This window comes from Camelus ferus, chromosome 15, assembly GCF_009834535.1.
Source record: "Camelus ferus isolate YT-003-E chromosome 15, BCGSAC_Cfer_1.0, whole genome shotgun sequence".
In the NCBI taxonomy this organism is placed as follows: Eukaryota; Metazoa; Chordata; class Mammalia; order Artiodactyla; family Camelidae; genus Camelus; species Camelus ferus.
The window spans coordinates 40,103,766-40,130,424 of NC_045710.1; the positions used below are offsets into that span (position 1 = coordinate 40,103,766).

Sequence of the window (26,659 nt, forward strand, 5' to 3'; positions counted from 1 at the left end):
CACTTGCCAACAAAATCCAGAAGTTATCTCTAAGAAAAGAAAGCTCTCTCTAGGAGTAATATTTGGAGTAATTTGGGGGAAACCAAAAGTTACTTTGCATTTTTAAATAAAGCTATTTTCAGACCTGTGGATGCTGTCTTGACACAAGACCTATTTAAAAAAATTTACACATCTTTCATTTTAAGAGAACAATATTGTAAATAATAAGGACACAAATGAACTAATTATTATTCATAATAATTATTATAATTAGATGACTGATTTCTTGAATATGTGTAAGCACATTTGACTGTCCTTTATGATTGGATTACTGTATTCTGTTGATTCTTATTTTGTGGTTGGCTTTATTCCTTTGATAACTATGTAAGTTTAAAAAGCTAAAGCTCTAATCTGTTCTTAGAAACAATGATCAGTACATATATGTAAACTAAAAAATGTGCAGTATATTGTATATATCTATTTACATGCAATATGATGTATATGTGCAGTCAAACTGTAATAATTCTACCTAATAAAACTGAAAAAGAAAAAAAGAAAAAAGAGGACAATATTGTAGGTATTATAACATAAGAGCTATAAAGAATTAATTTGAGTCCTGAAAAGATAAATAGCTCTAGATTTAATTTTTCAATTATTTTTTCATAAATCTTTATTAATATTTCATAATCCATTTAGTTTTTCATAAGACAAATACAGAATAAGGAAATAAAGTAAGAGTGAATAATTCTTTTTAATATATGAAAAGACATTTTATTTTACTATATAACCTATGAATTAAAATACCCAATTGCATTTTCTCAAATGGCAAATGAGATACAGGATAATATTTTTCTTTGATTTCTGAAAACCTCAATATCATCTGTCTTTGGGAGGATCATTTTTTATGACGTCTGATGATACTGTCCATGAAAATACCAATAGTGCTCAGTAGTAAAGGATATTTTGCTAAGTTGTTCTATCATAGGTCCTTGCTCATAGTGTTCACATTTTTCTTCCAATCTAGTTTTTAGCACTTGATCATGTGTTTCTTCATTATAATGCACAGGATCTGGCCGAGGGATAGGTTTTGTGTGTTCACAGGGAATTTCCACAGAAGGGTGATAGCATACAATTGTCTTGCCATCAGATGTCAAAGCAAGCTCTACTTTGCAATTATAGTCATCTGGAAGAGAAGATGTGGATTTATGACACACAATACAAGGCTCCGTTTTGAATTGGAAGTAGATGTTTAAAGATAGTTCTGTATGCTATCCCCCATTTTACTGCTGCTAATGCCATGGTGAATCAAGATGCTTATCAGGTGGCATGAAGTAAGATGATTTGAGGAGAAACTGCTTTTAAAATCTGCTTCTAGGTATACCTTTTTTCATCCGTTCACAGTGGCTCACTGCGAGCCTGCCATTTTGCCTCAGTCCAGAGTAGGTACGTTTTTGATAAAACCATGTGGATAAAAACCCACAGAAAAAACTTGGTCATAAAATTTCATGTCTGGCCTGTGTGATTTGTGGACCAAAGAAAAAAATGTAAACACGATGGTCTCATTCTCTGTTCTCAACACTGCAAGGGCTTTCACTCACATTTATCTTGCCTTGAGGACCCTAAAAGATCTGGCTCCAGACTACCTGTTCTGATTTCACTTGTTCCCCATTCTTCCTGTTCTCTAGCCTGAGAAGCGTCCCTGTGGATCCTGACACATGCTGAGCTAATCCTGTTCAAAAGTCAGGAAGATTGCTTTTCCTGAGAGTCACCCGACACCCCTTTCATTCCAATCTCTACTTCAATGTGACAGGATCAGGAAGGTCTACCCTAATTATCCAGCTAAAGAGCATTGCCTGTCATTCTCTCTCTCCTTACTTTTTTTTCCCCCAGAGCATCTATTAATACCTGGGCTTTACATCTTTGTTTATCTGCTTATTGCAGATTCTCCCCTCTACCAGAATTTCAGCTCTGTGAGAACAGGGGCTTTGCCAATAAATGTTAGTTGAATGGAAATTAGTAGCATCAAACATTAAAGTCTGAGATAACAGTTTTCAGTATTTCTTAATGATATAACAAATACTGCAATGAAGTAGTCAATAATGCTGAAGAGATGTATTCTGCTATCGATTGAGTACATTATGTTGCCCCAGAAATCTCTGCATATGTTATTTGTACTGTGTAGTTGACCCCTTTGGGGGTGTCTCTTCTGCTCAGAACTTTCATCCAGTATTGTGGAACGAGCCTTGATCCTCAGGAACAGAAACTTGGTAGCTATTCAGAAGAGCACTGTCCAGTAGAAATATAATGTGAATGGCATATAGAGTTTAAAATCTTCTGGTAGCCATATTTTCAAAAAGTAAAAAATAATATGTAAAACTAATTTTTAAATATTTTATTTAATCTGAGATATCCCAAATATCATCATTTCAACATGTAATCAATATAAATACAATTACTAATAAGATATTTAATATCTTTTATTTTTTCATAGTGTCTTCAAAATTCGATGAGTATTTTATGCTGGAAGCACATCTCAATTCAGAGGGTAAATTTTAACAAGTGAAATGAAGTTCTACCAAAAAAATAAAGTTGTATGTAATGGGAAAATATTTCACATTGTTTCAGTTTTAAATTTTAAGTTAACAACAATTAAATAAAATGAAAAATTCTGTTCCTCAGTGTCCTAGCCACATTTCCAGTGCTCCATAGCCACACGTGGCTTGTGGCTTCTGTACTGGACAGTGTGGATATAGAGCATGTGACCTTGCCTCCCGGCTGCACTTGATTGGAACAGCAGCAGCCTTCTGACCACAGCTCAGCCAAACAGATTCTCCCTCCCAGGAATTTGAATTTTGAACTGAGATACACAGAGATGGGAGAAGTTTGGCTCTGAGTCTTGTTAGTGGCAGAATTCCAAAAAGAGCGTTCGTGAGCAGCTGTTGTCAGGGTCCCCAGAGCTTCCCTGTCTTCTGCCCTTCCAGAGGCCTGGTTGGTGGTTCAGTTCTTCTTTGGATTCCGTGAGAGAGCCTAATGTGTTTCCAATAAGTTTTTATTTTCCCTTGAGCCAGCTCAATCTGGTTTCTGTTACTTGTAATGACATTAATAAAAAAATAAAATGAACAAAAACTCATAGCAAATTTCTTCAAAAAGGGATACACAAAAGAACATAATTATGGAGAGGAATATACATTTATGCAAAACTGCCTTGTCTACCTTAGAAAAATCATAATTGTCCAGGATGTTATCAACTCTCAACAGAATAGAGCAGGATGTAGATAATTCAAAACAGTAAATTGATACAAAAAGAGCATCTATTTGATTTTGTAATGCATTGGTGGGAATTGGGGGTGGGACCTGGGGGTGGCAGAAACAAGATACAGCTTCCTAATTGTTTTACAGAGAATTTAATCAGCATGAATTCTCCAAGAATGACGTTGATCACACAGCAGGTGCTTGATAAATGCATGTTGATTAATTGACTTAGAATATACCAGCTGTTGGTGAAAGAATGCGATCCACAATCAAACCATGTGACAGAAGAAAGCCAGGATGGCTTTTAAAATTAGCAACAACGTGGAATTCTTCATGCAAATAAATCAGAGATGGTATTGCTGTCTTTGGTTCTCTTCCTAGATGAAAATGAGATCATCATACTCTGCTTTGGGAGGAAGGTATTTAGTGTTTAAGGCTGTAAACAGAGGTAAGCACATTCTCCAGTCATTTGTTCCCAGTCTTGAGTACGTATCTGGAAGGCCTTTAGGTTGCATATACCGAGTCTGGGGCAGGGGTGGGGGTTGGGGGGATGGGAGTAGGGGAGGGAGTTAGAATTATTAATAATCTCTCCTGATCCTGGGGACCTTTGATTTTCATCATTTCTTAGCATCAGATAAGCAATATTTAAATTTCACAGAGTAGGAAAAGGAAAGTAAAAGAAAGGTTTCAGAATACCAGGTGTAAATGAGTGGCAGTGAACCTAATTAAGTCTCCAGTATTAATACCAGCTTACAGAAAATATCAGAATAAGAATATACACAGGGACACAATCAGCTGATTCCTGAATATGGAAAATTCTACAAAACAAAAGACCTGGCCTTTTCAACAAATAATAAATTCTATAATTACCATATAATGTAAATGGCACGATTATGTTGGAGGATAGTAGTGCCCCTGGTAGGATGTGTTGTTTTAGGGTGGGCTCCCTACATACAAATTCTGGGCTGGAGAGTTGCATGATGAAGTTTATTAGAGAGATACCTCTGAGGAAGTGAGGAAGGTAGGATTGAACAGTGGAGAAACTGACCTCAGAGAGGTTTCAGCTGAGGCCTCAGTCATCCACTGGGGAGTTCAGGAGGGGGATGACCCTTCAGAGTTGTTCCAAATTGAGGCAGAGGGGCCCAGCTTTGTGTTCATTTGATATGGGCTGTCTCCTGGTAGGGAGTATAACTTTGGCAGAAGCAGATCCCTGCAGCCAAGAGGTGTTCCCAGCAGGAGATGTGTCTGTGAGCCAACAGCAGTTGATAGTGCAGCAGCTCGGGGATGAGTGTTGGCTCTTCAGGACTCTTGTTGGAGTACATAGTATTCACTACAATGTAAGGTGGTAAAAAACAGACTTAAGTGTTGAGATTGCTAGTGACTTTCAGTTATTATTTAACCTATTATTGCATAATAATGACTATTTTATTTAAAAATCCCTGAAGAATATCACTTTACCATAAAAGTTCTGGCGTTTTTTATCAGGTGATGTAGGGAGATAAACTATTGTGTTATCCTCACTTGTTAAGCACTTTAGTTGTACTGCCTTTTTTGGAACCCTGGGTTGTGGGGACACTTTGTTGATTTGACTCTAGGCTGCCATCCTTGTTCTCCTCACTGGCCTCTCCTTGCTAGTCTCCTCTGACGACTTCTCATATCTGGCTCTGAATTTTGGATGCTTTAGGGTTTAGTTTTCAGACCTCTGTTTTTCCTTTTTAAAAAAATCTTATTTTCATTTCCTAAATGTTCCCATCCAGACTCATGACTTTAAATATCATGTATACTCTGATGACTCAGAGATATTTATCTCCAGCCTAGCCCACTTCCCTGATCTCCAGAATGGTACATTAGATACTGGTACATCTAGATACTAGTTCATCTAGACACTCAACATCTCAGTTATCAACACTACCCAGTTATCAACACACATCTCAAACAACATGTCAAACTCAGCACTTTTTTTTGGTTTGTTTTCTATGTCTGTAAATCTGTTTCTGTTTTGTATATAGGTTCATTTGTATTGCATTTTTAGATTCCACGTATAAGTGCTATCATGTAACATTTGTCTTTCTCTGTCTGACTTACTTCACTTAGTATGTAATTTCTAGGTCCATCCATGTTAGTGCACATGGCAATATTTCATTCTTTTTTATGGCTGAGTAAGATTCCACTGTGCACATGTACATATGTATATATGTGTATGTGTGTATATATGTCATATAAATCATATGTATATATTTTTATATATCTTCTTTATCTATTCATCTGTTGATGGACATTTAGGTTGCTTCCATCTCTTGGCTACTGCAAATAGTGCTGCTCTGAACACTGATGTACATAAGAGATATCTCCATTATGTGTAATGAGTAAGCCTTGACAGAATTCTGGATAGAAGAAAAGCTATAAAGGATATTTAGGGGGATAATTGGGGAAATTTGGATATGGATTATGCCATAGGTATTATAGGATCAATACTAAAATTCTTGGGTCTGATAATGAGATTGTGGTTTTATAAGAAAATGTCCTTGTTCCACATGCAAGCGGTGAATAGTCATGCTATCTATAATGTGCTTCCAAATGACTCAGCAAAAGCAAAAAAGAGAAATAAAGCAAACGTGGCAAAAAATTTTAACCATTTGTGAATCGAGATAAAAGATATACAGGCATTTACTGTACTATTCTTTCAACTTTTTCTGTAGGTTTGACTTTTTTTAAAAATAAAACTTTTATGGGTAAAAGAGTGTAAAATAGACCTCTAAATACTGACTGTTATGTTATTGTCCCTGGAGCCAAGATTTTCAGTATAAGTGAAAAGAGATGAAAATATAAAATCAAACCTGCCAAGTGAAACGGTATAATCTTAAATTTGCAGTAGATCTGTATATGATCTGTAGAACCCCTGTGGAGAGGAAAATGAAATCCTAGCATCTAATTTTCGTATCAACAACATTAACACAGTTATGTCAATGATGGTTAGTAGTTTTCAATTTTTAGAAGCAGCCTATGAACCGGACAGGGAGAACTTAATTATGGTTACTAGAGAAAATATAAATGGTAATCTTTATAATCTGAAAGGAAAGATATAAGTACGGAAAGCAGGAGGAGGATGGAGGAGAAGAGCTGGAAGAAGCAGGGAACTAATCTTCTCACCCCTAGTACAGTGATTCACCAGTAAATCAAGAAACAGCAGTGACGGCTCATTGTTTAGAATTAGAGAAGTAACCATCAAAAAGCCTTGAAAAAGAAACAATTAATAGTGGTTCCTGGTGGGGAAGGTATAGCTCAGTGGTATAGTACATGATTAGAATGCATGAGGTCCTGGGTTCAATCCCCAGAATCTCCATTAAAAACATAAGTAACCCCCCAAAAGTGGTTTCTTCTGGGAAACTGAATTAGAGTGGGAGAGGAGGGAGGCAGTAGACTATGGTTTTCATTATAAGCCCTATTATATTATTGTTTTCTTTTCCATGTGTGATTATTGTGATTAAATGTTTTAAAATAAGGAAAATTTTAAAAAGCAAGGAGAATGACTTCCAATTCATATTGCCTATACAAGCAGAATAAAAACCTGGTGTTTAAATTATATCAGTTTCATAGAGCTCCAAGGGTGGGATTGGCTATTATCAGATCTATCAGCGTGAACAGCAGACAAGCCTCTGGTAGAGGGGGAGGAGAGACGGCATGCTGGAGACGGGGAGGGTAGAGAGTAGAGAGGAAGGGGGATGGGGGAGGGAAAGAGATATAAGCTTATTGAAATATAAGGTTTGGCTGTCAGAGTAATTTTGAGTTTGGTACAGTGTATTAATCATAATATTCTCTATACAGTTGTGTCCCAGCAACTAGGAACTTTAGCCAAAGCTCCAGGGAAAGATGGCTATTAATTTAGAAAAGAGTGATATCCCTGGAGCCTCTGAAGGTGTGACATGCAGTGCAGCACTGCTCCGTAGATGTCTGGAGAGGGCAGGAAACACTGCTTCTCTCTCAGCAGACCAGAGACCCAGGCTGGCTAGGTACCAAGAAAGACCCTCCTGGGCACCACGGGACCCCTTGCAGAAGCACACAAATACCTGGTGAATTTTCAGAGATGAGGTCTTGCTTTGCTGTGGATGTGGGCTAAGCTAGAAAAATACTGTTTTCTTAATGTTATTATAAGCTACAGTAGCCACAGCCTGGTGTGGCCTGTAAAAACATGATCAGCATAGCTGATTTTACAGCAAAAAGCATTAAGGGAGACAAACAGTATTTTAACATGATTAAAGATACATTTAAAAATGGAAACAAAAATGCTGTAACGGTAAGTCTCAGATATAATCCAACAATAAGCTAGAGCTTTGAATTGACAGAGCTGCAAGGACAAACCTTTCTGGTTGCAGCAGTATGGGGGATAACAAGGGGATAGGTTTTACTATTCTTTCCTATTATTTGTTGTCCTGCCTATCAATGGATTATGCCATTAGGTTTAGTCCTATGACTTTCATTGGGCTATGGAATGTATGCAGAAGTGATGTATGCTCCACATTTGAGCAGAAGCTTTAAGAGACATCCTGTGGTTCAGCTATGAACCAGTGTGTTTCACAGAGGTTTCTCCTTCAGTCTACATTCTGGAATAAAGATTCCAGAACAGAGCTGTAGCCAACAGGTGCAGTGAATGCATACTAAATCATTGCTATTGTAAGCCACTAGGATTTGGGGGATGGCTTGTTCCACAACATAACCTAGTGAAAGCTAACTAATACATAGCATAATCCTCAAACCCTTTTGCTGTCAACACCTAGAAAAGCTAATTGAATTAATAGACATAATTTTAAATGCACATTTAAACTCCACCAGGACCTCAGATTAAGAGGATACTGAAACAAAGTGTAAGGGCTTGAAATGCTGCTGCAGCTGTAAATAGTAATAAGAAAAAAGGAGAGAAAGGCAATAACTTAACCTAAAAAATCTAGAGAAGGAAATGGGTAATATCTTAAAGGCAAGCACAAAAAAGGGAAATATTAAAAATAAAAGCAGAAATGAACAAATTGAGCAACAGAAAAGCAGAACACTAAATACATGTACCCAATGAATATTCATTTAAAAATTGTTTCTAAACAAAGACCTACTGTATAGCACAGGGAACTCAATTCAGTATCTTGTAATAACCTATAATGGAAAGCAGTCTGAAAAAGAACATATATATACACAGACACACACACATACACACACATATAACTGAATCACTCTGCTGAGCCCCTGAAACTAACACAACATTATAAATCAGCTATACTTCAGTTTTAAAGAATTGTTTCTAAAATGTACCTTCTCCTTGTTGTGGTCCCCTCTTGCTTACTGTCACGCTTAATTTACAAATTTTCATGGGTTTGATGTTCACCTTGAGAAAACTAATAAAATTTTAGTACATCAATAAATAACATTTAGTAATAATGAATTAAGCTTACATATAGAAACTATTTAAATCCCAAACTTTAAAAATGGAACAGAACATATTCTCCATCAGAAACTCTACATCTTAATTATAGAGTTGTTAGGATCTAGGTCAGTGTTTTTCAGCTGAAGGTTGCAATCTGATAGTGAATCATGAAATCAGTTTAGTGGGTTGACATTTACCCTAAAAAAACCAGAAGAGAATAGAACTGAAAATATCAAAGTGCAACACATATAGTAAAGCTAAATAATGTTTCATGAAACATTCATTTCAGTTATATAATTTGTGTGTGGGAATGTATGTCTGTCCTGAAATTAAAAGTAATATTCATGGAGGGTGGGAATGGATAGATGGGATTTCAAAACTGTAGAATAGATAAACATGATTATACTGTATAGCACAGGGAAATATACACAAGATCTTATGGTAGCTCACAGAGAAAAAAATGTGACAATGAATATATATATGTTCATGTATAACTGAAAAATTGTGCTCTACACTGGAATTTGACACAACATTGTAAAATGATTGTAAGTCAATAAAAAAAGTGAAAAAAGTAATATTCAAAATATTTCACAACTGGTAATGTTGGGCATAGCTCAGTCAGAACTAAAGCTGGTTGTTGTGTTGGAACAGGGCTCCAGGGAACTCTGCTTTGCCAGGTGTTACCCGTTTTGTTACTGGATTGAGACTCCCAAGAGGGTCAGGATGGCTGAGGCAGCAGTGGGCTTGAGGTATAGTGGTTTTACTATTTTTGCAGTAGCAAACTGCCATAAACCTAGAGGCTTAGAATAACGTAAATTTATTATCTTACAGTTCTATAGGTGAGAAATCAGGCACAGGTCTCAACGATTTGAAATTAAGGTGCTGACACACCTGTATTTCTTTCTGGAGACTCTAAGAATGTTTCCTTGCCTTTTTTAACTTCTAGAGGCTGCCTACATTGCTTGTCTTGTGGCCCCTTCCTCTATCGTCAAAGCCATCAACATTACATGTTCCCCTCACCCTTCTGGCATGGTCACATCTCCCTCTGATCACAGCTGGGAAAAAGTCCACTTTTAAACATCCAAGTGATTAGATTGAGCCCACTGGATAATCTTGAATAATCTCTTTATTTCAAGATCCTTAATCACATCTGTAAAATCCTTTTTTGCCATGCAAGATAATGCTTTCACAGGTTCTGGATATGTAGGAAATGGACATCCTTGGGAACCGTTATTCTGCCCACCACCATGGGTATGGCAGTGTCTTGTTAATTGAAGAAACAGCAAAATCACACCTGTGCAGACTGCCTCAATGGAACCAAATACAGATGTTTGTGACATGGATCACTCGGGAGCCTCTATGCAGTACTCTGTGACTGTGTCTTGAATGTTCACTCTATTACTTCCAAGAGGAGGGAGGAGAAAGTTTAAGCTACACAAACCAATATAACCTAATCCACTGCTTTCGCCTTTCCAGTATTGTCCTAGGAGGATTAACTATGAAATGGGTTGACTACTTCAGACTCAGGAGAACAGGGAGAGAATTGTGTACAAACTTAAGAAAGGAATAGCTCAAGTGGTAGAACACATGCTTAGCATGCATGAGGTCCTGGGTTCAATCCCCAGTACCTGTTTAAAAAAAAGTTAAATAAATAAACCTAATAACTTCCCCCCAAGAAAAACCTAAAGAAAAAATAAAATAAGATTAAAAAATAATAAGTTTTTAAAAGTACCTGACAGAAATACCCTTCTTTCTATCACATGTGAAAAATTTAAATTTATCTATGAACTATTATTTATATATTAATTTTCATTGGCTATATAATATGCATTTCATGATGACAGCAAATGGCAGTTTAAAAAAAGTTCTAGAAAGCCATTCCAACTTTTATAGTTCTCAAAAATTTTATAATTCTGAAAGAAGTCTCTAGAACAGCATTTCAGTTTGCCCCACAAAATATAGTCATACACTTAAGTTGTCTCTACATACACATATATATACACTCCAGCAAGAAGCAAAGATCATTTTAAAGCTAATGTTTTAGGTTCACAAGCTTTTAAAAATTAAACGTAACTTACTATTGAGTAGAATTTTCAAAACAATCTTTGAAATGATCTCTACATGTTTATCCATAGAGTAATCATCCTGCTCAGCACTGCTCATAATGTTTTCATGCCAACTCACAAAGTAGGAATTAACTCATTTTTGAGTCATATAAGCCACAAAGCCCCAGTGAACTCTGACAAAGCATTTTGTGAGTCAGAGTGAGAGTGGAGGAGATATAAAAAAGCTTAAACAAATTCCACATCAGGTATCAACTGATGGTAATATCCACAAATGCTAGTGGATATGCCTGGGTAGAATATGAAAGGAAGCTAATTTGGGGACATAACTCTATTACACTGTTTCACTCAGTCGTCTAAAAACACTGAAGGTGCTAATTTATGTAGCTTTTGTATTTTTGTTGACTCATTTTTCTTCCAGTATAAAGGAGACTTTGTATATAATTATCAAACTAGATTTTTTTTTCCTTATGAAACTCATTGGCTCTTGCTACTCAGACAAAAAGAAAGGTTTTTTTTTTTCACTGTTGTTGCCCTACCTCCACCCTCAATGTTAGAGCCAAAATGTTTTCTAATTAGAAAGATGAAGTCTCTTTCAAAATCCATGCCCTCAAGTTAATTATCCATGGGTCTGCCCCTGGACCTGTTCTGCTGTGTCCATTCTTCCCCTTTTCAGCCATCCTTTGCTTCCTATCTCTGTCTTGTGCTACTACTATCTTAATAAGCCTCATCAGCAAGATTTCCCAAGAAATGGTGGGGAAGAAAGTGATTATTGCTATACACTTATCCAATCCATTCATAAATGATTGTCTATCTAATGTAACTGATTAAAAATAATTAAGATCTACCTAATTGATAACATTATTGTCAGTTATTTTTCTGTTGGCTACAATGCCACCTCCTTTCTGTGTTCTGTAACTGCAGGAGCTGGAAGCCTGTAACTCTAGACCCCAGAATCCTTTACCAACTGGCTTCCTGTCAGGTTTGGCCAAATGGAAGTAACAGTTGGGAGAAAAGAAGCCATCTAGTCTGGTACCAGTGGTAGAGGCGTCTCAACAGCCAATTCAGCACGAGCCACATGGTGCCCCTTTTGTGGAAGTGGAGTTCCTTCACTGGCTACTCAGTGACCTCCAGCAGCAAATGCAGCCTAAGCATGATGGTAGCAGCTTTCTCATCTCTGGGTAACCTTCCTTCTTTTCTCTTCCTTTTCCCTCTAGTCCTTCTAACACTTTTGTAACCATTTCCTAGAATTAAATCCCTTTCTGTTTGAACTATGCACAGTGGTTTCTGTTTTCCTGACTCTAATGATTGAACTGATGATAAACCAAATCAGTTTCTAAACTATCAGTCTTTGGGATATTACAATGTTTATAAGTGAAAATAGTGGAACATTTCTCTTGCAACCTATTGTTCCCCACAAACTGTTACCAGGCAAGTTTTATGCAGTTCTCAGTCATAAGCATATGAGGGTCCACCCAAATGCAATGGATTGTGGAGTCTGAGTCCTGTTTCAGGGGTACGAGTGAGATACCCCATGTGTGGCTTGGATATCCCGAACATTTGCTATAGGGAACAATGAAAGTCCTTAACCTACAGGCAATAAAAATAGCTAGGTTTATCTGCTGTTCAGAGATGCCCCACATTGAAGGTCTCAGGCTCCGATAGTTCCTTGAAAATTCATTGAGAATATTTAGTAGTTTGCAAGTGGAGGAGGAAGCAGTTCAGACAATAGACGGTTTTGGGTACCTAACTGAAGGTGGAGTGGTCGTTTAGGACTGTTCTACCTAGTTTTTCGTCTGTTTGACAAATGTCCCTCTTAAAGTCTATTTCCATTTCTAGTCTTTGTTTCACAGATCAGGGATTTGGGATGGGAAACTCAAAGGGAATGGTGTTAATTAGGGTTAGATTTCCTGTGGGCGCTTAAGGTCACACTGGAGAGGGTTCCTGTGGCTGACATGATTTCTGGGCTCCTCAAATTCTCCACTCCAGGAATGGATGATGCATTTATCTGAGTGAGTCTTTACTTAATGTCTATCTCCCCTTGAGGTCTGCTTTTCTCATCACTATACCCTCAGAGCATAGTAAAGTGCTACATATATTCATTCATTCAGTGCTTCATTCACTCAATTAATATTAATTGTCTTTTTTATTGTCAACACACCAACATAACAATAACGCCTTGAAAAGCTTCAAAAGTTTATGGCAGCAAATTTGAACACTCTTTTAGGTGACTTTTCCCCTAACAAAATCTTCCCTATGCATCCTTGAATGTGTAAGTAGAAACTGCTATTTCTAAATACATATACAGGTATTTTGGAATGTAATTTGCCTGTGTTATCCTAACTCTGCTGGCATGAGCCCTTTGTCTATATGTGATAGCCTGGTGTTCTTAGCCCCAGTGATCCTCAAACTTTAATGAATATAACATATATGAAATGAGTAGATATATTATTTTTGGTTAAGAAAATAGACAACAAAAGAAATTTCCATTTTGGGGAGAGGAATATAGAATACTTTAAAGAGTCAGCAAAATACTTGGATATAAGGTAAATAAACACAATTGAAATCACATTCATATGTACTAACAACACTCAATTTGAAATATATAATTAGAAGGGAATCCTTTATAATTTATAACAGCAGCAGGTATGAATATATGTTAATGACCAATAATGGAAAATATATCATCAATATGAAGCAAGTTAGAAGATTTCCCTGAAAGATACTAAGTACAAGAAAAGTGGTACCATATTCTAAGACTAATATTTTAATAATGTCATTCTCCTACAAATTAGTTTACTTAAAGCAATCCGTCAAAATCCCAATTAAAAATACTTCAAAAGAACTTGATAAAATAATTCTGAAATTTATCTAAAAAAATGAACTAGTAAAAATAGCTAGTATCCTTAGTCATCATAAAAATGATCTTACATTACATTGATTTTTAAATGAGGTAATCATACAAAAATAAATAAAAAGGACTGTCTCATGTTTTCTATTATTTCTTGTGTTCATATTGTTATTATGTTAGCAAAATGTTTTCCTAAGAAACTTAAACTTAAATTTTATATCAAACTCAAATTATATATCATAAATTGTGAGTTGGTAGGGACCAAGGTAATAAGATTATATTTTATCAAGATGCTAATCTAATCTCAGTTACTGATAGGAATGAGGTATAGCATCTTCTTTCTGAAAAGTTTGTGAGTCACTTCTCTCACCCCTATTAAGACTCCACCGTGAGACTCAACATCTCTATAGAAACATGAGTTCTTCTTTTAAGTATCCAGCCAGTCCAATATTTCAATGTTTTCAATATCTGGATTCTAGTCACAGATAAGTTCATTTAAAATTATCTTTTTTTTATAATAGGCAGCTATCATGATTCTCCACTATTGCAGCTTATGATTTAAATGATGAATTAATTTATTAAATGATGAAGCTTTAGCTTCAGATGAGTGGTTGTTCCAATCTCTCTAAAAATAGTACTCTGCAATCTGTTAATCAAAAGATGATTCACTGAAATAATTCCTGAATCTTATTAGGTCATTTGAAATCATAAAACTTTTTAGATATACATTCAAATTGCTGCTACAGAAATACAAGCAACACATGCAGTACTGTTCTAATAATACAACCACTAAGTCTTAAACTGAAGGAGCTGGATGTGGAGACTACATGTAAAACTGTGTATGCTGAAGTGAATATTTTAAAAAGTTTAAAGTATAATTACAGTAATGCATTAAGTAAAATGGCTTCATCTTTGAAAAGCAGTTCAATGATATAGCTGCAATTTCCTTACTACAGTGGCAGTTCTATTCATATAAATTCTCACTAAAACTCTGCAAACTTCTTTTTGATCATTTTTTACCCATGACCATTTTACTGGTATAATTATCCATCATTATACATGGCAAAATGTTTATGTCCAATTTTTAAACCAAATCACTTTTTTTTTTAAAGGGAACTAACAAAAATTCAGTAGGTTTGAATACAAAATTGCAAAGACACCTAGTGGTAGAGCTAGAAGTATGTAAACAAAGAGGAACAACAACAACAGCAAAATGCCAGTGACAGGAAAAACAGATACTCCTCAGAATGGCAAAAGAAGGTGGCTCACATGGAAGGTAAGTGTTAGACCAAGTTTTTAAAATGCAAGTACAAATAATTTTGGAGAAGTAAGCAGAGACTGATACTAATTTTCCGTTGTCAAAATACTGTCAGGCGAAATTTATTTATGCATAAGGAAACGTTTAGTAGTGAAAACATTCTGGGTTTTAAAAATTTATCCAAACTAATTAAATTTCATACTTTGGAGTTGCGCTGTCCAGTGAGGTAGCCACTAGCCACATAGTAACTATTTAAATTTAAATTACTTAAAAATAAATTAAAAAAAATTAGTTCCTCATTTGCACTGGCCACATTTCAAGTCCTCAGAGCCACAGTGAACACAGGGACACATTGGACGCACAGAAATAGAACATTTCCATCATGGCAGAAAGTTCTATTGAACGATGCTGTAATTTGTCAGAAGAGTTATAATGAAGTTTGTCAATATTACTCATCTGGAAGTTGATCCTAACTACTTTTTTTTTTTATTATCCAAGCCATGGGCTACTTCTAGAGGCAAGATGTACAGCTAGATAAAACAAGAGTAAAATTCTTTACTGCTTTTTTCCCCCCTAAGAAATACTTCCTTGGAATATCATTATCTACCAGCATCTAAGAAATGCAGTAGCTTATTGTGAAAAATATATAGACATCAACTTTTGATTTGATATAACATTTCAGATACTGAATCAGTAGGCATAATTTTATTCTCTCTATGATTGAACAGAACAGCTGAGAGAAATAAAGGATTCTGTCTGCTTTATGTGGTAGTATAACTGACAGCACACCCAGACAGAGATAATCTTTTATAATGGGTTTGGCAGGCACTTCTTTAGCATGTTGGGGTGGGGAAAATAACCTTTATTACAGTTCTTTAGGTTCTGCATTATAAACCATATCTACTCTAAGCATTTGTTTATTTTTATTTATTTAAATTTTAAAAATAGCATTCTTTTTGAACTGCCTTAGAAACACAATAATAAAATAGATAAAAATCATTACATATTTATTCTGGAACATAAAACACAGAAAATGATTGGGTGTTACCCAATTATTTTATGAGCTAAACATAGCTTTGACACTATAATCCAAAAAAGATGGGCCACACCAAAAAAACTTACAGGCAAACCTAACCTAAGAATACTAGACACAAAACAAATAAAATGGTAGCAAACCTAGTTCAAAATGCATTAAAACTTAACCCACTGAAATCAAGGAGAATTTACCTTATACTGGAGAACTGACAATATGAGTAAACATTAATAAAATAACCACATCGTGCTGGGAAAGCTGGACAGCGCATGTAAATCAATGAACTTAGAACACTTCCTCACACACACACACACAAATAAACTCAAAATGGCTTAAAGACTTAAACATAAGACAGAATACCATAAATCTCCAGAAGAGAACATAGGCAAAACATTCTCTGACATAAATCATAGCAATGTTTTCCTGGGTCAGTCTTCCAAAGCAGTAGGAATAAAAGCAAAAATAAAAAATGAGACCTAATCAAACTTACAAGCTTTTGTACAGCAAAGGAAACCATAAACAAAATGAAAAGACAACCTATGGACTGGGAGGAAATATTTGCAAACGATGCGACTGACAAGGGCTTAATTTCCAGAATATACAAACAGCTCGTACAATTCAATAACCAAAAAAACAAAAACCCCATCAAATATAGGCAGAAGACCTAAATAGGTATTTCTCCAAAGACATACAGATGGCCAATAAGCTACTTATCAGAGAAATGCAAATCAAAATTACAATGAGGTATCACCTCACACTGGTCAGAATGGTCATCATTAAAAAGTCCACAAACAATAAATGCTAGAGAGGCTGTGAAGAAAAGGGAACCCTCCTACACTGCTGGTGGGAATGTAATTTGGTGCAGCCATAATGGAAAATAGTATAGCGATTCCTTCAAAAACTAAAAATAGAGTTATCGTATGATCCAGCAATCCCACTCCTGGGGACGTATCTTGAAAAGAGGAAGACGCTAATTTGAAAAGATTCATGAGCCCCAATGTTCACAGCAGCACTATTTACAATAGTCAAAACATGGGAGCAACCTAAATGTCTATTGATAGATGACTGGATAAAGAAGTTGTGGTATATATACACAATGGAATACTATTCAGTCATAAAAAGAATGAAATAATGCCACTTGCAGCAATATGGATGGACCTGGGGAATGTCATTCTAAGTGAAGTAAGTCAGAGAGAGAAAGGCAAATATCATGATATCACTTATATGCAGAATCTAAAAAATGATACAAATGAACTTATTTACAAAACAGAAACAGACTCACAGACACAGAAAACAAACTTATGGTTACCAAAGAGGAGTAGGGGAGAGGAATAAATTAGAAGTTTGGAATTAGCATATACAAACCACTACATATAAAAGAGATTAAACAACAGGGTACTATTGTATAGCACAAGGAAGTATATTCAATACTTGTAATAACCTATAATGAAAAAAAATAGGAAAAAGAATATATATAACTGGATCACTGTGCTATATACCAGAAACTTAACATAACATTGTAAATCAACGATACCTTGATAAAAAATAAAATAAAATAACCACATCAATTGATTAAGAAAAATCATAATCCTCTCAGTAGATGCTGAAAGGCCACCAGATGAAATTCAACACCCATTTATATTCTTAATAAGAGTATATTACTATGCAAAATTAAATACGATGAGTGTCTATTCCAAGTAAAAGTCAATTATGCATGCCAAAGATACACTGCATTATTAAATATTTCATATTTTTATGTCATTTTTAGCCAGTGTAATGAAGTATGAAACAGAAATAAGAGAAATAAACAGTGGAAAGGCAAACATAAGAATTTTGTGATATTTTTCAGATTATGTAATTGCATAGCAAGAAAATTAAAAAGAACTAACTCATAGCTATCTCTTAATAAGAGAAAATAGAGTAAACATTAACACTGCAGAAGTCAATATACTTCTGTGAAATCATCAAAATCTAGTTAGACTATATGTAAAATAAACCTGTTTCTAGGTAAAAAAATTTAATGACTGATGTGCATGGTCTTTATAAGGAAAACTTTAATTCTTACTGAAAGATAAAGATGGAGACTTGAATAAATGAGGAAAACATCATGTTCTTTCTTAGAAAAAATAAAGAGTACAAAGATTTTAATTTTTTCAACTTAACTTATAATTTTGATGCTATTCCAATTAAAACATTATTTTTGGAGGCCTTAAGAATAATAACAAAATTCATAGAAAAAAACAAAAAAGGAAACATGAAAGATATTTTATCTGATAAGAAAATACATCAGATAATAAATGACATTACTATCAGATAATTAAATACATTACTATGGTTTAAAACAACACCTTTGACTAATCTCCACTTCCCCACACTACTAATAGAAAACAAAGTTCCCTAAAACCTCTAGGCCATCCTGTAGCTGGGTCTTGGTAGGAGTAAATTTCTTCCTTTTCTTTTCCCCCATGGTCTGCCATCTGGTGGCCTCAATCAATAACTACATTTCCACTGCAGCAAGATAACTAGGTTTGGTTGTTGCTCTTTAGGTTACACTTATTTTAGTTAACCAAAGAATTAGAGGTAAACGCCTGGGTCAAAGGGCATGAAATAACATCTTCCAATCTTATGTAAAAGAACTCCTATATAAAATGACATGATGTCTGGGGTTTGGCAAAAATGTTGATAATTGTTGAAGCATAATGTTTTCTTTTGTGTATGTTTGCAAATTTGTATAAAAACGTTTCAAAGAAACAAAACAAATATTGTTGCTCTCACAAATATAAATGGCCAATTTATATATGAAAAAATCCTCAATCTCATTAACAGTTAAACATAAGCAAATTAAAACAAGTAAACTTTCAAAAAAATCTTTCAGATTTGAAAAAGAAAAGCATTAAAATACTTAACAGTTGCTGGTGCTTAAAAGGTATGGAAACGTAAACACGTAATCTTTTGGTGAGAGTACCTGCTGATACTGCCTTCTGGAGGGCAATTTGATAATACTGGTGGAAAATTTTATTGTTCCAGAAATGTTTCATATCCTTATACCCAGAATTCTACTTCTTGTTTATGAAATAACTTAGCAAGAATGTAAAAATAAGGGTACACTGATGTTTATTGTAGTACTGCTTATAAGAGCAAAATATTGTAAGTGAGCATGAATAAGATATTCATTTAAAAAAGGTACATCTATATAATGGAATACCATGCATTCATTTGAAAGAACAATTTCTTTGTATTAATATTAAAAGATCTTTGGACAATGAAGTAAAAATAAGTTGAATAAATGAGAATAGCCTCATTTTGATTAAAGAAAATAATAATATATTGTTAATATGTACATTAAAATGTGGAGGCCAATAACCACACAATTATAGAAATTTTTTTAAGGTGGTAGGAAAGATAGAAGACTTTCACTTTCTTCATTGTGAAGTTCTATGTTTGAGTTTTTTCCAATATATGTATACAGTCATCCCTTGGTATCCATGCAGGATTGGTTCCAGGACCCTCATATATACCAAAATTTGTGAATGCTCAAGTCCCTTATAAAAATGGTAGTAGTATTTGCATATAACCTATATACATCCTCTTATTTACTTTAGATCATCTCTAGTTTACTTATGATACCTAATACAATGTAAATGCCATGTAAGTAGTCATAAATACAATGTAGATACTATGTAAATAGTTGTCAGTGCATGGCTAATTCAAATTTTGCTTTGGAACTCTATGAAAAAAAATTTTTTAATATTTTTGATTTCTAGTTGGTTGAATCCAAAGATGTAGAACCCGTGGAAACAGAAGGATGACTGTGTTACCTTCCCAACAGAAAAAATAATAAGGATAACATTTTAAAATCAATAAATAAAAGAGTATTTCCTTGACAACCTTAAAAGATGTTCCATTAATGTCTAATTCCCTACTGCCTCCCACATCAGGAATGAGGATGGTTCCACCTCTTCTGAAGGTGGAAGAGGCTTTTGTCATCCTGTTTTTGTTTGAGAGTCTTGATCTCAATGTCCTGGGCTCCAAATGTGAATCTTTAGATTTTCTTTACTATCTCTCCTAGAATATTCTAAAAGGGACTACAGCAAATAAAACACTCAGTGGCATCCTTACTGTGCCAGAAGCTTAAGTTCATGAAGTCCAAACTATCAGCCTTTACAGTGGGTACCCAAGATGATCCACTAGAACGCAGGGAAGAAGTTTTAGAATTTCAACCTACATATTCTTATCTCACTCTTTGTTCATTTCAATTTTCAACTTTTATTTTTTAAAGTATATATTATACAATTATTTATATTCATATATGTATATATACATGTCTGTTAAGTCATTAGTAAATATATATTCAAATATTAAGAGGAGTATTCAAAAAATTTTTTACTGATGGAACATCTGGTCACAAAAATTTAGAGGCCATTAATTAAGCATATGGCTACTTTTAAGAGAACTAAAAACAGGTCTAAAGCATGTATAAATATGTTCTATAAATCAGTCATCCTCCCCAAAGTCACCAATATAGTAGTTAAAAGGGAGGAAAAAACCCCAAGAAAACAGGTGAGAAAACACTATAGAAGACAAATGCAAGAGTCAGCTTAGTAGGTAATAGAAGATAGAAGGCAAAAGAAAGTAAAACAGGAAAATTACACATACACAAATAAAACAATGAAAAAAACATGACTAAAGAAAGGGAGGCGAAATAAAAAGAAATAATTCACACAAAGACCCTGAATATTTAGAGATGAAATGAAAACAAGCAAACTGTTATACAGTTGGAATTTAGAATGTACCATATCCAGAGCTCTTTACTCTCAGTGTCTAGCATAGTGCTTGGCACACAGAATGTACTCAATGTATAAAGAAAGGATTGTAAGTAATGCCATCCAAATAAATGAGTTAAGCCACAAGTTGAAGACACTGTATTTTTGTTATTTCTTTGCCCCTATTTAAATCAAGCTGCTGAATATTTTATAGATTATGAGGAACAGAAAACAAAAGACACTTAAAGAATAGAAACTGTGATGCTACATGTGCAAATGCACTAAAAATCTAAGGATTCACTGGAGAATTTTAAGATATGGCAGGTAATTATTTATTTGCCAACCCATGGAAACCTCCTCCATCCCTTTACTGTTATATAAACCAAATAAGCAAGAATATTTGGAAAGAACCTATAATTTAGAACTTCTAAAGTCTTTCTATAGCCAGAATAAAAGCAATTTAGAGGATTAGAGCAGTGACCTTTCTTCTTTTCTTTACTTGAAAGCTGAATTCATATCATTTGGAGTAGCAATTAGGTAGTTCATTAGTGATGTTTTATATCTATAAATTACATATGAAAATGACACTTCTATTGCATCGGTATTTTTAAGCCTATTGCTAATAATAACTTTAAGTCAGCTAATCTAGAATGCAAGCATGCTTTGTTAAAGTTAAAAAAACTCCTGCTCTGCCAGTAGTCACACCTTTACTCTCTCCCCCGGGGGCAGAAAAGAGAAATGCATTATTTCTAGGCAAATAAGAGGCACTGTATACTCCAATCATCATTCACATGTTCGTCAAATATTCATTGTAGGTCTCTTAGAGTGAACCACTGTTTTGGAGTTGGAGATTCATTTGTGAAATTGAAGAGTCTACTTCCTCTGGAAATCATGATCGTTTCCCTAGTCCTCCTTCATTAAATCAGCATTATCCAAAGTATCTGAGCTATACTTGTGCGTATGTATGGATATGTAGACTCATGGATGTAAAACAATAATAAAAAAAAGATAAGAATTACTTAGCATTAAACCATGATTATTGCAGAATGCATAATACTTCCTCTTTTTAAAAAAGCCAAATTCCATAGGTACAAATGTCTTTCAAAACTGTATGCTTGTGATTTAGCAATTCCACTTTTAGGAATTAATCTTCACAAAATGATAAAGATTAGGTGCAAAGATTTAGTTACAAGGATGCTCTCTGTAGAATTATTTTTTCAAATAGTGCAAGAAACTGCCTAGATCAATATAGAATTGTTTAAATAAATCGTGTTATGCTCACACAGTGGAAAAGTAAGTGCTACAGACTGAATTGTTTGTGTGCCTCTAAAATTCATATGCTGAAATCCTAACCCCTAATGTGATATTAGAGGGTGGAGCCTTTGGTAGGTGATTAATTCATGAGCCTTCATAAATGGGATTTGTGCCCTTATAAACAGACTCTGGTGAGCTCCCTTACCCCTTCCACCTGTGAGGACACAGCAAGAAGACAGCTGTATATGAACCAGGATGTGGTTCTCTCTCACCAAATCTTCTGACTCTTTGATCTTGGAATTCTCAGCCTCCAGGCCTGTAAAAAAATAAATTCCTTTGTTGATAAGCCACCCAGTCTATGGTATTCTGCCATGGCAATCCAAACTAATATACTAGGTAACATTAAAAGGGATCATTCAGAAATGTTTTCATCGACATGGAAAGACTTCTGTGAGATATTATAAAAGGAAAATTGGAAGTTAACCTTGTTGCTTAAGTATCAAGTACAGGGAAGTGCAAACCCTGACTGACTTTGTGCTAAATGGGCAAGAAACTTGACCTCATACAGTCTCAGGTTTCCCATCTGTTATGGGCTGAATCATGTCATATGCTGAAATTCTAACCTGTAGTACCTAAAATTTTGACTGCATTTGAAGAGAGGGACTTTAAAGGGGTAATTAAGTTAAAATGAGCTCATTAGGGTAGACCCTAATGCAATATGTATATGTAGAGAAGGAGAAAACTTTATCCTCTTAGGTCTAGTTGCTGAGGCCTGTGAATTAAACTGACAAAAGACAGATCAACAGGAGAGAAGGCATACAACTTTACTAATATTTAAAATTGTATATGCACGGGGGTTCACCCCCAAAAAAGTGAAAAAGTCAAAAGGCAGACAGACTTGGGGCTTACATTCCATTTTAACAAAGCGTGATAAACTGCGAAGTGACTAGACAAAGGAAAGAGAATTTGGGCTTTTAGGGTTGATAAATTGTGTGGAAGTGACTTGGAAAAATATGGGGAGTGGGTGTTTAAGATATCTTCTAATGAAAGACAAGGTTTATTTAAAGTCTGTTTATGCAGATTCATCTCAGCATTGACTCCTCCTCTCCTCTGCCTTGAACAAGGAGAGTACATTTCTCGGGAAATTTATGCCTTGTTTTATGCAGATGGAGGAGAGCAGAGAGCTATGTTTGCATTTGCTGTTTCTCACTTGCATTCAGCTCAAAATAATCAATATGCCAAAGTGGCATATTTTAGGGTGTCATATTCTGAGCCCTTCAACTGATGTCCTTGTAAGAAGAGGAAATTTGGATACAGATGGGTAAAGAGGGAAGACCATGTGGACACAGTGAGAAGGCAGCATCTAAAAGCCAAAGAGAGAGGCCTTAGAAGAAACCAACCCTGCTGACACCGAAGTCAGACTTCTAGTCTCCAGAACTATGAGAAAATAAAATTCTGCTGTTTAAGCTGTTACAGTCACAAACAAAGGGAGAGCAGACTTGAAAATTCCCTCAGCAGATAAAACCAGTTTAGTCACACAAACAAGGCTTAATTTAGCTTGTTGTGTGAGACCAACTTGACCTGGATCATTTCTTGTTCATGCCTCTGAAAATCATAAGCAAAACTTGAAATGTTTCCCAGGGTTGATAGGAAGTAATCACTGACAAATTCCCTACCACTTATAAAAACTTTAATACTGTAATCAATCATGATAAAGAATAAACAGTCACTGTTTTCTCACTGTGTAAGCTGCTTTCTAACAAAATACCTCATTCCACGTTTTGGTTTGAGAACTCCTGGTTTGCGAACTGTCTTTCTTGTGTGTGTGCAATAAACATTAACTAATTACTACTTTGGTGATTCATTAGTTTTTCTTTGGCTATTTCTTACCCTCTGACAAAGCCACCCAGTCTGTGGCACTTTGCTACAGTAGTCCTAGCAAACTAATACACACCATCTGTAAGATGGGGAAAATCTTAATACCATCTTTACTCAGTTCTCAAGGTTGCCCTAAGTCAGATATAAGTCCCTTTGTAAACTATAAAGAAGTATACAAATGGGAGTAGTGATTACTCATGTGGTCCCTGAAAAACCTGGAGGAATGCAGTCATCTGGTTAAAATTGAACTTTATAGCCCTGTAGTAAGGCAGAGGCTCAGTTCCCATACAGGGATGGGGAAAAGCAGGAGATTTCAATAGGACTGCAGTAAAGAACACAAATGACTTGCCAGTAAAAAGAGAGAGATGAAATAAAGGGAATGGTTTCTTATGCTCAGGCTGCAAGTTGTTAAAAAAATCTAAATTACATATAATAATAACAGCTAATATGTATAGAGCACTTACTACCAAGCATGGCCCCAAACACTTTTTACATGTTCTCTAAACTTCTTACCAACTCTATGGTAAAAGTACTGTAGGTATACGTGTGTTTGTTGTGGGGGGGATGTATAAATATATGTTTATGTGGGTGTATATTATCTATTTCAGTCTTATCTGTTACAACACATATCTTCAATATGAAAATTTGTTCATATGTAGTAGATAAAAGGTAATAAAACTGCCAAAATGAGAAGTTGTAATTTTTCAAGAGAGGACTATGTTTGCACCACTGTGAAACAGGAAGACCACTACCTGGCTAAACAGAGATGTATGGTAAAATGCACAACACACACTCATCTTGCCTCCTTACTCTTACTCCAGAGCACTCACGTGCGTTGCCCTAAGAGTGTGTGCACTGTTCTTTTGAGTTTGCGTTTATTTCATGATGAGCATATTGAATATATTATATTAAACCTGTAAAAACATCCTGCTTATAAAAATCCCAAGTAGTGAATAAAAGGAAAAGCCTTAAGTTTTGAGGAGAAAACTGAAATAATACAATGTTTTGAAATAAATTAGAAAACCCGCAGGCCTGAGGGAATTCACATTGGCCACATTCAGGAACAACGCTGAGAAAATAAATGAAAGGAGAGCTTGTGCATTCCAGTTATCATTGGCTTCTAGTGAAACTGGAAAGCACTTGGAAGAGACTAAAGAAGGCAGACCTTAATGCTGAGTAATGCCTAGTGCAGCTGGGTAGCACTTTGTGGCCTCCAGGCTCGTTAGAAACCACACAAGCAACTTCTTTATGAAAGGAGGAAACTGGCAGAAAAAAAGTGGGATTTCTCTTTTAAGCTGGTTTAGAAGGCAGAAAAGCAGAACAATAAACCACAGTAATCCACCTCGTGTCACAGTATTTTAGCCCAAGGATGATGATGTTCTTCTTTCCTTTTACCTCTTCTCAGTAATTCAAAACCCACCACACTTTACCTCACCCATTTCCAGCAAGTGGTCTTTGGAGCATGGCTATCCACTAGAGAAAAATAACTAACTCATTGCCTACCATTTAAAGTCTACATAAAAAAAAAATAAAACTTCTATATGGCAAAAGACACAGTGAACTAAATTAAAAAACAAATGACAAACATGTCATTGCAGCATGTGATAAAGACCTGAAATTCTTCTATGTATAAAAAGCTCTTTATAAAAAAAAAAAACCCAATAAGAAATGGTCAAAGGATATGAAAAGATAACACAGGAAGAAACACAAAGGCTTATCAATATGAAATAATGTTCAATTTCAAGTTAAAAAATGCAAATTAAAATTATGTATAATTTTTAACCTAGTAGATTGGCAAAGACTTTTTAAAAAAGACTTTAAAAAAGGTTCATTAATATTTCCTTTGGGAATTTATTCAAAGGAAATAAAAAGTCAGGGGTTCCAAAACATATGTACAAGCATGTTCATTACAGAATTGTTTATGAATTTAACAAATTGGAGTAATTTAATCTAGCAATTGAGGACTGGTCACATAAATCAAAGTATATATACTCTTTCATTCAGTAATTCTGCTAAAATTTATTCCTTGGAATAGTCAATAAAATGAACAGTTCTTGGAGACACAAAGATGTTCACTTCAGCAGTTTGTAGAAGGATAAAATGGCATGGTACATCCACACCCTGGAGGGAGGAAAAAAAAATCTGCACCCTAATCACATTTATGCATCCAAGTAAGCTACTGTGTATACATACACGAAATAAAAGTAATGAAACGGTAGTTTATAGAAAACTAAGCAGCTGCAAATAGATGACAGTTTAATATTTTTACATGAAAAGACCAAATATTAAGTACAAAACGTCTCATAACTGTATATGTAATATGGCCCCATTTATTTAAATACATATAAGGTTGTTCGAAAGTATTTTGGGATGCGAAGATCCCTGCCAACGACCTTTGAAGACCCCTTACACAATGGATCCCAACCTAGAAGTAGAGTTTGTGCTATTTAACACAAGGTTTGGTTACTCAGACATTTATTTAAAGGAACACTGACTTTAATTTTTCTCTTAGAAAAACTCCTAATTCTATTTATTTCTATTACGCAGGAAGGTTTAAAGACCTACCTGCAGCTACACGATGCAAACTGACCACACAGCCAGTCAGCAAGTCTTACAGAGCTACTTTGTTCGGCTTTGTATTTTCAAACAAGCCTTTAATTACAAACGTTTCTGGGCCAGCGGGTCTGAAAATGGTTGGCACTGACGGGTGAAGATACAACCGTGAATTGAAGCCTTTGAAATTCTTTCAGTCAGAGCCAGGGTCTCAGGAAGGCCCTCACTACACCATTTCTACGCGTTGGCCTCACGCACTTCTCAAGAGGGAACGCTGAGATTCCTTTTAGGACCTCCAGCCAATGGCTACTCAGCCTCCCTCAACTCCGGGCCAATAGCCGGAAGCCTAACTTTCGACCCGCTAC

At 35.2% G+C, this 26,659-nt stretch overlaps 1 long non-coding RNA gene and 1 pseudogene across 1 annotated transcript; both read right to left on the reverse strand.

Annotated features, from left to right (window-relative positions):
- Positions 1 to 881: 881 nt before the first annotated feature.
- On the reverse strand, positions 882 to 1,894 carry LOC106730691 (annotated as a pseudogene).
- A 632-nt stretch (positions 1,895 to 2,526) lies between these two features.
- On the reverse strand, positions 2,527 to 26,637 carry LOC116668990. The gene is made up of 3 exons (XR_004326341.1): positions 26,307 to 26,637; positions 22,069 to 22,179; positions 2,527 to 4,561 (listed from the first exon to the last, which is right to left on the reverse strand). It is a non-coding gene; the product is annotated as an uncharacterized LOC116668990 (long non-coding RNA).
- Positions 26,638 to 26,659: the final 22 nt, after the last annotated feature.